The sequence below is a fragment of the Dryas octopetala genome, chromosome 7 (assembly GCF_963921425.1).
Source record: "Dryas octopetala chromosome 7, drDryOcto1.1, whole genome shotgun sequence".
NCBI lineage: Eukaryota > Viridiplantae > Streptophyta > Magnoliopsida > Rosales > Rosaceae > Dryas > Dryas octopetala.
In genome coordinates this window covers 16,977,455-16,989,885 of record NC_141372.1, presented here as the reverse complement: position 1 = coordinate 16,989,885, position 12,431 = coordinate 16,977,455, and the positions used below count along the sequence as shown (strand labels likewise).

The 12,431-nt window shown below is 41.9% G+C and overlaps 1 non-coding gene across 1 annotated transcript; it reads left to right on the top strand.

The window, feature by feature from the left end:
- Positions 1-1,301: 1,301 nt before the first annotated feature.
- Positions 1,302-1,408, top strand: LOC147280146 (small nucleolar RNA R71). Its single transcript, XR_015123725.1, has one exon. It is a non-coding gene; the product is annotated as a small nucleolar RNA R71 (small nucleolar RNA).
- The last annotated feature ends 11,023 nt before the right edge of the window (positions 1,409-12,431 follow it).

Below are 12,431 nucleotides of genomic sequence, written 5' to 3'. Positions count from 1 at the left end.
TCTCCCAAGAATAATAGAGACGTCGCCCGGAATTGTCGGCACATCTAGCACTATGAAATCAGAGGGGATTAGTAATTTACGACATTTAACCAAAACATCCACAAGCATACCACAAGCTTTTTGGGTTGAAGAGTTGGCGAAGCGAATGTCCACATCAAATGGTTGCAAATCAGCCTCCTTAAATCCAAGCTTCTCGAACACAACCAGCGGCATGACATTGATAGCTGAGCCATTGTCAACTAAGGCATTGGTGATCTTATGCTCCCCTATGCTGCATGGTATGACCAACGAGCCCGGATCCTTCTTCTTGCTTGGAAAAGATGCAAAGAGATAACCACAAATCTCCCTAGGAACGTTGTGACTATGCCCTTGCTCCTCAACCTTCTTCTCAATAGACTTCAATTCCCTCATGGTTGCTGGAAATTTGGTGATGTCAATGTCCGGAATGAGGGGAATCACACGTGTATCAGCTTTCCTCTATCATTTCTGGATCCTCCTCTTCCTCACTATCACTGATCTCAATCACTTCCTTCACCTCCTTAGTCTTGACCACTCTAACTCTTTTTCTTGGAGTAGTCCTCAAAATAGCATTCATATGCTCCTCATTCTTCGGGTTGACGATGGGCTGACTTGGCAATTTCCCCTTCTCTCTCTGACCCAAAGTGGTGGCAATCTGACCCATTTGACTCTCCAAGTGTGCAATAGCCTTCGAATTGGCTTGCATCTGCTGCTCGGTACGGTTCATGAAGGCATTGGTGCTTTGGGCAAGGGAAGTGGTGCTTTGAGCAATCTGAGCAATCTTGTCCTCCAAACTAGACCTCTCGGCATTAGGGTGCACATACGGCTTGTTGGTGCTCCCACTAGCTTGCTGTCCATTGTTGTTGCTCCACCTGAAATTCGGGTTGTTCTTCCATCCATGGTTATAAGTGTTAGAAAACGGATCATATGGCACCCTAGGATAATTCCCAACCTGGTTCACTTGTTCCACTTCACCCCCTTGTCCTTGCATACCCATCATCTTCTCTTGAGCCAAAGATAACTTCTGCACCATAGTCTTGATTTCCAAAATCTGTCCCTCCATGGTGTTTGGCACATCAGCTACCTCATACAACCCTCTCTTTGGTCCTCCTCTTGTACGATTGGAATCCCATTGTTGAGAACTCAAAGAAAGCGACTCAAACAATTCTGTAGCCTCATCCTCCGTTTTTGACATGAATGCACCACCACATGCCGAATCCACCTTGGCTTGGTCTCTCTCCAATAATCCCTGATAAAAACAGCAAATCACATACCAAGGAGATAAGTTATGGTGTGGGCAGCTAATAAGTAACTCATTGAATCTGTCCCAAGTCTCATGGAATGGTTCGTCCGCCTTCTGCACAAATCCAAGGATCTCCTTCCGAATCGAATTAGTCTTGGAAATGGAATAGAACTTGTTCAAAAACTTGCTCGAAAGATCATCCCATGTCGAAATGGAACCACTGGGCAGCGAATACAACCACCTCTTTGCCTTGTCCTTAAGCGCAAAAGGGAACATCCTCAAACGGTACTGATCGGCGTTCAGGCCCCTCAATTGTGCGGCTTCACAAACCCCGGAAAACTCCTTCAAGAAATGGATCGGATCCTCCCCATTCAGCCCATGGTAGCTCGGCAACAAGTGAATCTGACCACTCTTGATTTCGAAATCAGTGGCTATGGTGGCATACCGAATGCACGATGGTTGAGTGGGCAGCGAAGGTGCTGAAAAGTGGCTCAAGGGCTGCGGCACCATCTCATTTGCTTCAGCCATGTCGACACTCTCAGTCTCTTCACTACTCGAATCTGATGCACTAGGTTGCGGGCTGATTTGTGATGCACCTAAAGCTTCGTCCTTGAGCCTCTCCAACCTAGCAACAAGTTCAGGGTTCATAAAACACACCTAATTAAGAGAAAACACACAATCAGTAGAAAGAATGCATATAAAAGCATGGCATTTATTAAAAACTAAAAATTAACAAAAAATGAAATCTAACTAATATAACCTAATTCTAATGACTAATTAAACCAATTCATTGATATTAGACACCATTCCCCGGCAACGGCGCCAAAAACTTGTTGATGTGTTTTCTTAGAACAAAATAAACAATTACCTCATTCTAAGTTTACTCGCAAGTGCACGAATCGCATCAGTAGCAAAGCGTACAAGCACGAGGTCGATCCCACAGGGAATGGTCAATATACAACAAATCAGTGCAAATAATCACTAGAATAACTAAATGGGGGGTTTTGAAAGATGGAAACACACACACACATCACCACACGCACACACACTTTATTCTATCTTGCAATGTTAATTTTCAGTCTCAAATCAGATAAGCATGCAATAACCATCCAAGGCTAATGACAGTTAATTTGAACACAACATATTAAAGTTTGACAGCTAAAAAGGTTTGGCTAGTTACTTTCTTGCCATTGTTCTCCTAATGCATAAACTAAGAGCTTCTTGGGCCTTCCTTAGCTAGTTAACCTACATGTTCCCTAGTTCAAGCTAAGGCAGCTGTTACCCATGCAGGAGTCATTAAGTTTTATGAGAACGTCAAACATGCACAACATATAAGCTTTGACTATTTCCTTATAGAGGTCGCCCAACCCCACTACCAAGAATAATCTCTTATTCCCTTGTTACTTGTGGTTTAGTGTCTTTGACTATTTCACAGCTAAACCTAACAGATAAACTAGATGCAATTACCCTAAGGTGGCCAGTCAAAGGATGCAAACAACTAGTGACGGGGGTTTTAATAGATAGTGGAAATTTAATATGTGCAAACATCAAACTAACAGACCAAGAGACGGATAAACGATTTGTTAAAGCATACGAATCCATTAATCAACCTACGACTAACACGCAAGATAGAATAACTAACCTACATAATTAAATAAAACAAATAAAAGAAACAAAACAGCAACAAATAAATAAAATCCCAATTCATGCTTGTTAACGGAAATCAGAAACGCAAGATTAAAGAAATTAAAAGCATAAACAAACGGAACTCAGCAACATGAATTGAAAGCAATAAAGAGATAACTAAATAAAATCAGATTGCATAGATTAAATAACAACTAATTAAAATCAGAACCAAAGCTATAAACTAATTAAATTCAGAAACTTAAATTAAAAAAATTCAGAAACCAATATCCAACATTAAATCTGAAACTAGAATGAAAAGGAAAACAAAAATCAGAGGTGCAACAAATGGGGGCTGCGGCAAGGAGAGAGGAAGAAGGAGGCACCTAACACAAGCAATTGGCTCACGGCAAGGTGAGCTTGGGCTTGCGGCAGCAGGTGGTCCTTCCCTCTCACTTGTCACGCCACCCTCTCTCTAAGTCTCTCTCTGAATTTGGCTCACCTTACAAGAGAAATAAAAGCTGAAAATAAAACCCTAAAACAGAAAAATAAAACTAGAAGGGGGAGAGGTTTCGGCTGGAGGAGGAGAGAAAAAAAAGTGATTAAAAGGTGTCCCTAAGGTTCTGAATGGAGGGGGTTTAAATAGGAGAACATTCCTTGAGAGGCAAGGAGGCTGAAGCTTGCGGCTGCTAGGTTTCCCTTTCCTAGTTCCTTGCGGCATCAGCTAGGGTTAGCTGAACTAGGGCCTTGCGTGTTGGGCTTCCTCCTTTGGGCTTAAGTGGCTCACGCCTAGCCTAGCTAGGGTCCCTCCTTGGCGCATGGGCTGGTAGTCTTGGGCTTCCATGTTGGGCTTCAGCTGCTTGCACAAGATGGGCTAGGGTTTCACTCCATGGGCTTCCATCTTGGGCTTGTCACCTTGGGCTTGCGCATGGCCTCTTGTCTTGCTAGGGTTTGCATGGCATGCATGCGCATGCATGGCTGCCATCTACCCCCTTGCGTGTGGCTTTTGGGCTGCTAGGGTTTGGGCCCATGCATGTGCATGCATGGCCCACTTGGTTCGGCATCCCTAGGGCCCATGGGCCCTCCACTTTTGACTTCCCATTTTGCCCCTCATTTCCATTTGAATTTAAATTCATTTCTTCCCTCCATTCATTTCCATGGATGTCCACCACCTTCTGGAAGCTTCTGGAACCTTGAAAAACATTTCCTGGTGCAACTAGGATTTCTTGAAAATGAGAGATTCCTTATCCATTTCGACTTCTCGTAATGACCATATTGCCCCTGGGGTCTCCTAGTGTCACTAGGACTCTTTTCCCTAGTTGGGTTAGGTTTCCTAGTTCAACCAGGATTTCCTGTTCTTTTCCTGGTTTGACCAGGATTTCACTCGTTTTCATGGTTTGACCAGGAAATGTCCCAAAATGGCTCCATTTGCTTCTTTTTCTCATTTCTGTTTCATTTGACCTGAAAACACAAAAACAAGACAAGAAACACAAAATAGCGAGTTCTAACACTCTAGGTTAAGGAATTAGTATCATAAAGTGATGCAAAATGCACACTCATCACAAGTCTACTCTATTAAGTATATGCATCTCTAACCATGCAAGTCATCACTTAAGCTCATGAAAACAAGGCCACAAGTCCATAGAGTTGTAAAGCATGTTACGAAACAATACTAGATAAAGAAGAATACATACTATATATACAAGCTAGACATGCTCAAAATAACCATACATAATGAAATCAATTAGTTGGGGACTCAAGACTTAAAACAAACAAAAACACTCAAAAACACTGTTGCATGCTTCTAAAGATTCGAATCCATCGCTACGGTGAATGAAATCTTAAGAACAGATGCATTTTTTTTTTTTTTTTAGACACTAAAAACTAAAAATGCATTGCATTCCCCACCCCCAAACTTAAAAGAAACATTGTCCTCAATGTTTAAATGAATGACAAATGTAATGCACAATGTAATGAAAAGAGGAACGGAAAAACATCAAATAAAACAAAACTAATGAACGGAGCAAAGAGAGGGTGAAAACGTACCTTGGCTGATGTGAAAATGGCTCGCCCACGCATATGTACAAAATCACCTCCCCGTCGTCATCCATCCCTTGGGTTGCCTCCCAAGAAGCGCTAAGTTTCACGTCTTCAACCAGACCTAGTCTTGTACTAGAAATCAATTTTTTCTTGGTTCAGCTCAAAATCAGGTTCAAGGAAAGGTTTCACACGATGACCATTGACCTTAAATATGTTCCCATTCTTCGGATTCTTGATTTCAACTGTACCATAGGGAAACACTCTAATCACCTCATAAGGTCCGGTCCATCTCGAACGCAACTTGCCTGGGAAGAGACGTAATCTTGTATCATATAATAACACCTTCCCTCCAACAAAGAATTCTCTTGGGCGTAGCTTCTTATCATGGTACCTCTTGGTCCTTTCCTTGTACAACTTAGCATTCTCATATGCGAAATGTCGTATTTCCTCCAGCTCACTAAGTTGCAACTTCCTTTTCTCACCAGCGGAATGAATATCAAAATTGAACTTCTTAATCGCCCAATATGCCTTATGCTCAAGCTCAACTGGTAAATGACAAGCTTTCCCATAGATCAGTCGAAACGGAGACATTCCAATGGGTGTCTTGTAAGCGGTGCGATAAGCCCACAATGCATCATTAAGCTTGGTAGACCAATCCTTCCTATTGGCGAGCACTGTTCTTTCCAAAATGAACTTGATCTCACGATTCGATATTTCCACTTGCCCACTCGTCTGTGGATGATAGGGAGTAGCCACTTTATGCCTTATTCCATACTTCTTCATTACGGCCTCAAACAGCTTATTGCAAAAATGCGATCCCCCATCACTAATGATTGCTCTCGGGATACCAAATCGTGCAAAGATATTGGTCTTAAGGAAATTCAAGACCACTCGAGCATCATTAGTCCTACAAGCGACAGCTTCCACCCACTTAGACACATAATCAACTCCTACTAGAATGTACTCATATCCAAAAGAAGATGGAAATGGCCCCATGAAATCTATACCCCAAACATCAAAGATCTCAACTTCCAACATAAAGTTCAACGGCATCTGATCACGAGCAGAAATATTTCCCATCGCATGTGAGGTAAAACTGATGACAGTCATGAAAAATAGTAGGCCAAAAGAAACCTGCTTGAAGAATCTTGTAAGCAGTCTTAGTTCCTCCTCCATGGCCTCCACACTCTTTAGAATGACACATCTCAATGACATTCCTCTGCTCCATTTCCGGTACACATCGTCTTATCAACTGATCTGATCCATATTTGAACAAATAAGGATCATCCCACACATACTGTCTGACATCATGCAAAAACTTCTTCCTTTGGTAGTGTGTCAGATCATTGGGCAACACTCCACTTGCTAAATAATTTGCTATGTCAGCATACCATGGAGTAGTCAAGATGGCAAAAAGCTGCTCGTCCGGGAATGACTCTCATAATGGTAGTGTGTCCTCTTCAGACTGTTCCTCATTGACGAGTCTACTCAAATGGTCTGCTACCACATTCTTACAACCTTTCTTATCCTTGATCTCAATATCAAATTCCTGTAGCAACAGAGTCCATCTAATCAACCTCGGCTTGGCGTCTTTCTTATTCAGCAGATACTTGAGAGCGGCATGATCCGTGTAGATGATAATCTTAGACCCAATCAAATAACTTCTAAATTTCTCCAAGGCAAAGATCACAGCAAGCAACTCCTTCTCTGTAGTAGAATAGTTCAACTGTGTATCATTCAGAGTCCTGCTTGCATAATAGATCACATGTGGCAGCTTATCAACTCTCTGACCCAAAACAGCTCCAACAGCATAGTCACTTGCATCACACATAAGCTCAAACGGCAAGTTCCAATCGGGTGGCATGATGATCGGAGCGGAAGTGAGTAGCTTCTTCAATTTGTTAAAGGCAACCAAGCAATCCTCATTAAACTCGAAATTCACCTCTTTTTGCAATAAGGTGCACAAAGGCCTGGAGATCTTGGAAAAATCCTTGATGAACCTCCTATAAAACCCAGCATGGCCTAGAAAACTCCTTACTTCTTTAACACTCGACGGAGGCGGCAATCTTTGTATCACATCAATCTTGGCCTTATCAACTTGTATGCCCTCTTTTGAAATCACATGACCCAATACTATCCCTTGTTGAACCATGAAGTGACATTTCTCCCAATTAAGCACTAGATTGGCTTCTTGACATCTTTTCAGAACTAAAGACAAATTATCCAGACATGCATCAAAAGACGAACCAAAAACAGAGAAATCATCAATAAATACCTCAATGATTCGTTCCACCATATCGGAGAAAATAGACATCATGCATCTCTGAAATGTTGCAGGCGCATTGCACAATCCGAATGGCATCCTCCTATAAGCAAATGTACCAAATGGACATGTGAACGTGGTCTTCTCTTGATCCTCGGGCGCAATAGCAATCTGATTGTACCCACTATAACCATCCAAAAAGCAATAGTGACTATGGCCAGCCAACCTTTCCAACATCTGGTCAATAAATGGCAAAGGAAAATGATCCTTTCTTGTCACGGTGTTCAGCTTCCGATAGTCAATACAAACACGCCAACCGGTTTGTGTCCTTTGGGGAACCAACTCATTATGCTCATTCTTCACCACAGTAATACCACTTTTCTTTGGCACTACTTGAACAGGACTAACCCACTTTGAATCACTAATAGGATAAATAATACCAACATCCAACAATTTGATTACCTCATTACGCACAACTTCCTTCAGAGTTGGATTCAGTCTTCTTTGGGCATCACGAGTAGGCTTGGATTCCTCCTCAAGTAAAATTCTGTGCATACACACTGTGGGTGAGATCCCCTTGATATCGGCTATGGTCCATCCCAATGCTAACCGATTTTCCTTCAGAATTCTCAAGAGTCTTTCTTCCTCGCTTGCACTCAAATTAGCTGCAATAATCACAGGCAAGGTCTCATTCTCTCCCAAAAATGCATATTTCAAGTGCTCCGGTAACGGTTTCAGTTCCAACTTAGGTGCTTGCTCAATAGAAGGAAGCGTCTTTTGATTCGTAGGCACTAACATTTCAAACTGGTTGAACCACTTATTTCTGAGAGGTCGGGTGCCTTCCAAACGTGTAAGAGTTGTTTCCACGATTTCATCTAATTCACTGGACTCTGGTGTTCCCAAAGCAACCTCCAATGTATCTTCTGCAAGGCTAATTTCGCACACTTCCTCCACCAATGGGTCCAAACTATCAATCCTCAAGCAATCATCCTCCTCCTTTGGATACCTCATTGCACCAAAAACATCAAACTCAACTGTTTCACCAAGTACAGACATTGTCAACTTCCCATTACTCACATCAATCTTGGTGTTCGCCGTGGCCATGAACGGTCTTCCCAATATGATCGGTAGCTCATTCCCTCTAATTGGGGTGTCCTCCATTTCAAGAATGATAAAATCAGCGGGCATGATCAAATCTGCAACCCGGACCAGCACATCTTCAACCACACCTTTTGGAACCTTAACTGAACGATCTGCCAATTGAAGAGTAACACTAGTAGGTTTAAGATCTCCTATGCCCAACTGTGCGAAAACTGAATACGGCATCAAATTAATACTTGCTCCCAAATCCAGCAATGCCTTCTCAAACTTGTGATCCCCAACCAAACATGGAATCGTAAAACTGCCAGGGTCTTTCAACTTTGGTGGCAGCTTCCTCTGCAAAACCGCACTTACTTCTTCACTCAGACACACCTGCTCATGCTCTTTGAATTTTCTCTTGTGTGTGCACAATTCCTTCAAAAACTTGGCATACTTAGGAATCTGCTGAATAGCATCAAGCAAAGGAATGTTGATTTCCACTTTCTTAAACATCTCCAAAATTTCCTTAGCTTGCTCGTCCTTACTCTGCTTCGTTTGGCGTTGAGGGAAAGGTAATGGAGCTCTTGGAATAGAAGAAGTGATCTCGGCCTTCTTGCTAGCATGCGTAGAAATGTGCTTTTCTTGTTTCTTTCTTTCCTCCTCTTTCTCATCCTTAACCTTAACTTTATCCCTCTTGTACTTTTCCACTTGTTCAGGCTCTAATATCTCAACCTCATCCTCAGTACCCGGATTATCCTCTTGAGTAGTGCCCACTTTGTTGTCAATCACTTTCCCACTTCTCAAAGTAGTGATTGCTTCGGCCCTATCCTGAATTGGTGCACCCTTTACCACTTTGTCCAAGGTCAAAGTCACTTGTTCCAATTGGGCACCCAAACTTGAAATAGCTTTAGCTGTGACATTCAACTGCTCCTCAGTTTTGTTCATGAATGACTTGGTATCATTAGACATCGAAGTTGTACTCTGGGCTAATGCAGCCATCATGTCCTCCAAATAAGTACTTCGCTGCTCAACTGGGGACTGTACATTCGGTCTAGCTTGAACTCTTTCAACCTCGAAACATGCCTCTCCATGTGATGGCCTAGCTTCCTGATTTGCCATCAAAACCTGCATCATCTGTTTGAGCTCAGACATCTCAGCTTCCATAGCTGACTTCTTTTCCACTCTTTTCCGTCTATTCCACTGCTGTGAACTCAACGCCAATGTGTCAAAGAGTGTCCATGCTTCCTCAAAAGTCTTCTTTTTCAGTGCTCCTCCACATGTCATATCCACCATATTACGATCTTGATCCAACAAACCCTCATAAAAGTACTCAATCTGCATCCATGGGGCAAAATTATGGTGTGGACACGAAGTCAGAAGCTCTTGGTACCTTTCCCAACTCTCATGAAACACTTCGTCTTCTTATTGTGTAAACCCTATGATCTGCTTCCTCATGATGATAGTCTTGCTAACTGGATAGAACCTCAGAAGAAACTTAGATGCCAGTTCCTCCCACGTTGTAATTGAAGCGACCTGCAAGGAAAACAACCAATGTTTAGCTTTATCTTTAAGAGAGAATGGAAATAATCTTAACTTCCTTTGATCATCGCTCAACCCCCTCAGCTTGCCAATCTCGCATATTGCATGAAATTCCTTGATATGCACGTAGGGATCCTCTCCTTCTGACCCATGAAATGATGGAAGAAGTTTGATTGTCCCACTTAAAAGTTCAAAATCAGCTTCCACTTGAGAGTAAACAATGCACGTAGGTTGAGCTAGAAGCGTTGGAGACGAATAATCACTCAAAGGTATTCTCCTTTGAGATGCATTCGGCTGCAAGGTCTCCTCAACTTCCTCTTCTGATTTCTCCTCTTCGTATGCTTCTTCAGATTCACTCCCTTTCGGCGACACAAGAGTCGACCTCATCCTTAATGGTGTCCAATTGAGTCTCGGCCTTCCCTTGTACACACTCAACACCTTTTGGCCTTCTACGCGTGACAGAGGAGTGATCTTCGAATTTGATTCTTCCATTGTACCTTAGAAACAAGAGAAATCAGTAAGAACCAAAAATAAAAACAGAAAATAAAACCTAACTAAAATGACTTAACTAAAGATAATTAAACTAGCAATCAACACAAATAACAATTCCCCGGCAACGGCGCCAAAAACTTGTTGTATGTTTTCCTAGAGCAAATTAAATAACCTTTTCTGAGCTCTAGGTTAACTCGCAAGTGCACGAATCGCTAAGTAGCAAAGCTTACAAATACGAGGTCGATCCCACAGGAAATTGTACTAGTGTTATGATCACTAACTTAATTAAATTCGATTAAATCAACTCTAACTCACACACGCAAATGGGGGGTTTTGATTGGTTTTTGAGACTAGACAAACTAACAGATAAATGACAAAACTTTAATATAACAACTGAATGAATTTGGATAAAACAATAAAAAAGAAACACTAGGGGTCAGAATCCACCACTAGCATACCATTCACTCTACTATGGATATTAACAATCAATATATAAACATGTCAACAAAGTTCGTCTACTAAAAGGTTTGGCTAGTTACTTTTAGCAATTACTTCTAACACCCCGAACCTCGGGCCCATGAAAAATACTGAACATTAAACTGTTAAATCTGTTTTCTCTCACTTTTGAGCCATGCACAACAACATAAGTAAATATAATTCTGTCAAAAACATCTTAAACACACCACTGAGTAAAAACAATTAAATAAATCTTTGTGGGTCCCACTGCCTCGTCTTCTCCCCACTGCTTCCTCAGCCTGCTTAACCTGTAAAACACAAATCCTACACCACATCCATGGTGTACCGGGTTATACAACAAACCTGGTAAGCTCACTAGAGCTCGTATAAAAGACAAAATAATTATCTTTAATAAAACCCTCAACTTCCATGCTTAAAATAATCCACAAGAGTATCTATAATTACTCAATCACATCACAAATTCATCAACAAATATCCAAGCATCAAGATAAATGTAATTCCTCAAATTCACATCTTAAATCCCATCAATAAATAATAATCATCCCACAAATCAAATGCTTAGACGTCAACTATTAACCTCATTCTCGAATCGTTCACTTCCTAACTCATAACCTCAATGCATAATTCATTCATCAATGTCCATTCTCAAGATTCAAGCCTACACTTTATCAAGTCCTATCCAAACCAAATCCTAGAAAACGAATGCACACAAGCACACAAAGCAACAAAATAGACTATCTAATTTCACTCGCGTCGCTCTTTGAAATCCTCTAGCTTTCAAACTACTTTCAAAATCTCTTCCTCAGATCCATTTCTCAATCCCCTCAAAACTGTAAATCGACCTCTGAAGAACAATTCATACTCCACAAACTGTAAATCGCTCGCCACTTCCCGTGCAGAGCGGATCAATGAACGGGCAGGCAGGTATGCTCGCCACTTCTCGTGCAGAGCGGATCAATGCACGGGCAGGCAGGTATGCTCGCCACTTCTCGTGCAGAGCGAATCTATACACGAGCAGGCAGGAATGCTCGCCACTTCTCGTGCAGAGCGAATCTATACACGAGCAGGCAGGAATGCTCGCCACTTCTCGTGCAGAGCGAATCTATACACGAGCAGGCAGGAATGCTCGCCACTTCTCGTGCAGAGCGTATCAATGCACGAGCAGGCAGGTAACTATGCTCGCCACTTCTCGTGCAGAGCGTATCAATGCACGAGCAGGCAGGTATCTATGCTCGCCACTTCCCGTACAGAGCGAATCGATGCATGGGCAGGCAGGTATTCCCGCACAACCTCAATCACAACATTCCCAAACCATCTCATAACTATCCTTGTTTCACAATATAACTCCTCTTGTATTTCTTTTCAGTCTCACATCTACATAGGCTTTATCATCAACCCTTACTGTTTTGTCTGAAATACACCAAATCTTTTCCGAAGTTGACTCCTACTCACGACCCATCACTTGTCAGTCACTCAAACCATACTAGCATTTCCTCATTAATTAATTTGATCGTTTTGTATAATAACTGCCTAATCATCATTCACTAACCTCGACAATGAACACTCCTTTCTCTAATTCATCGATTATCCTCAAAGCAATTCTATAATTCCCAATTAATTCCTTAGCCTCAAATCCTCATCAATTCCTTCTCATAA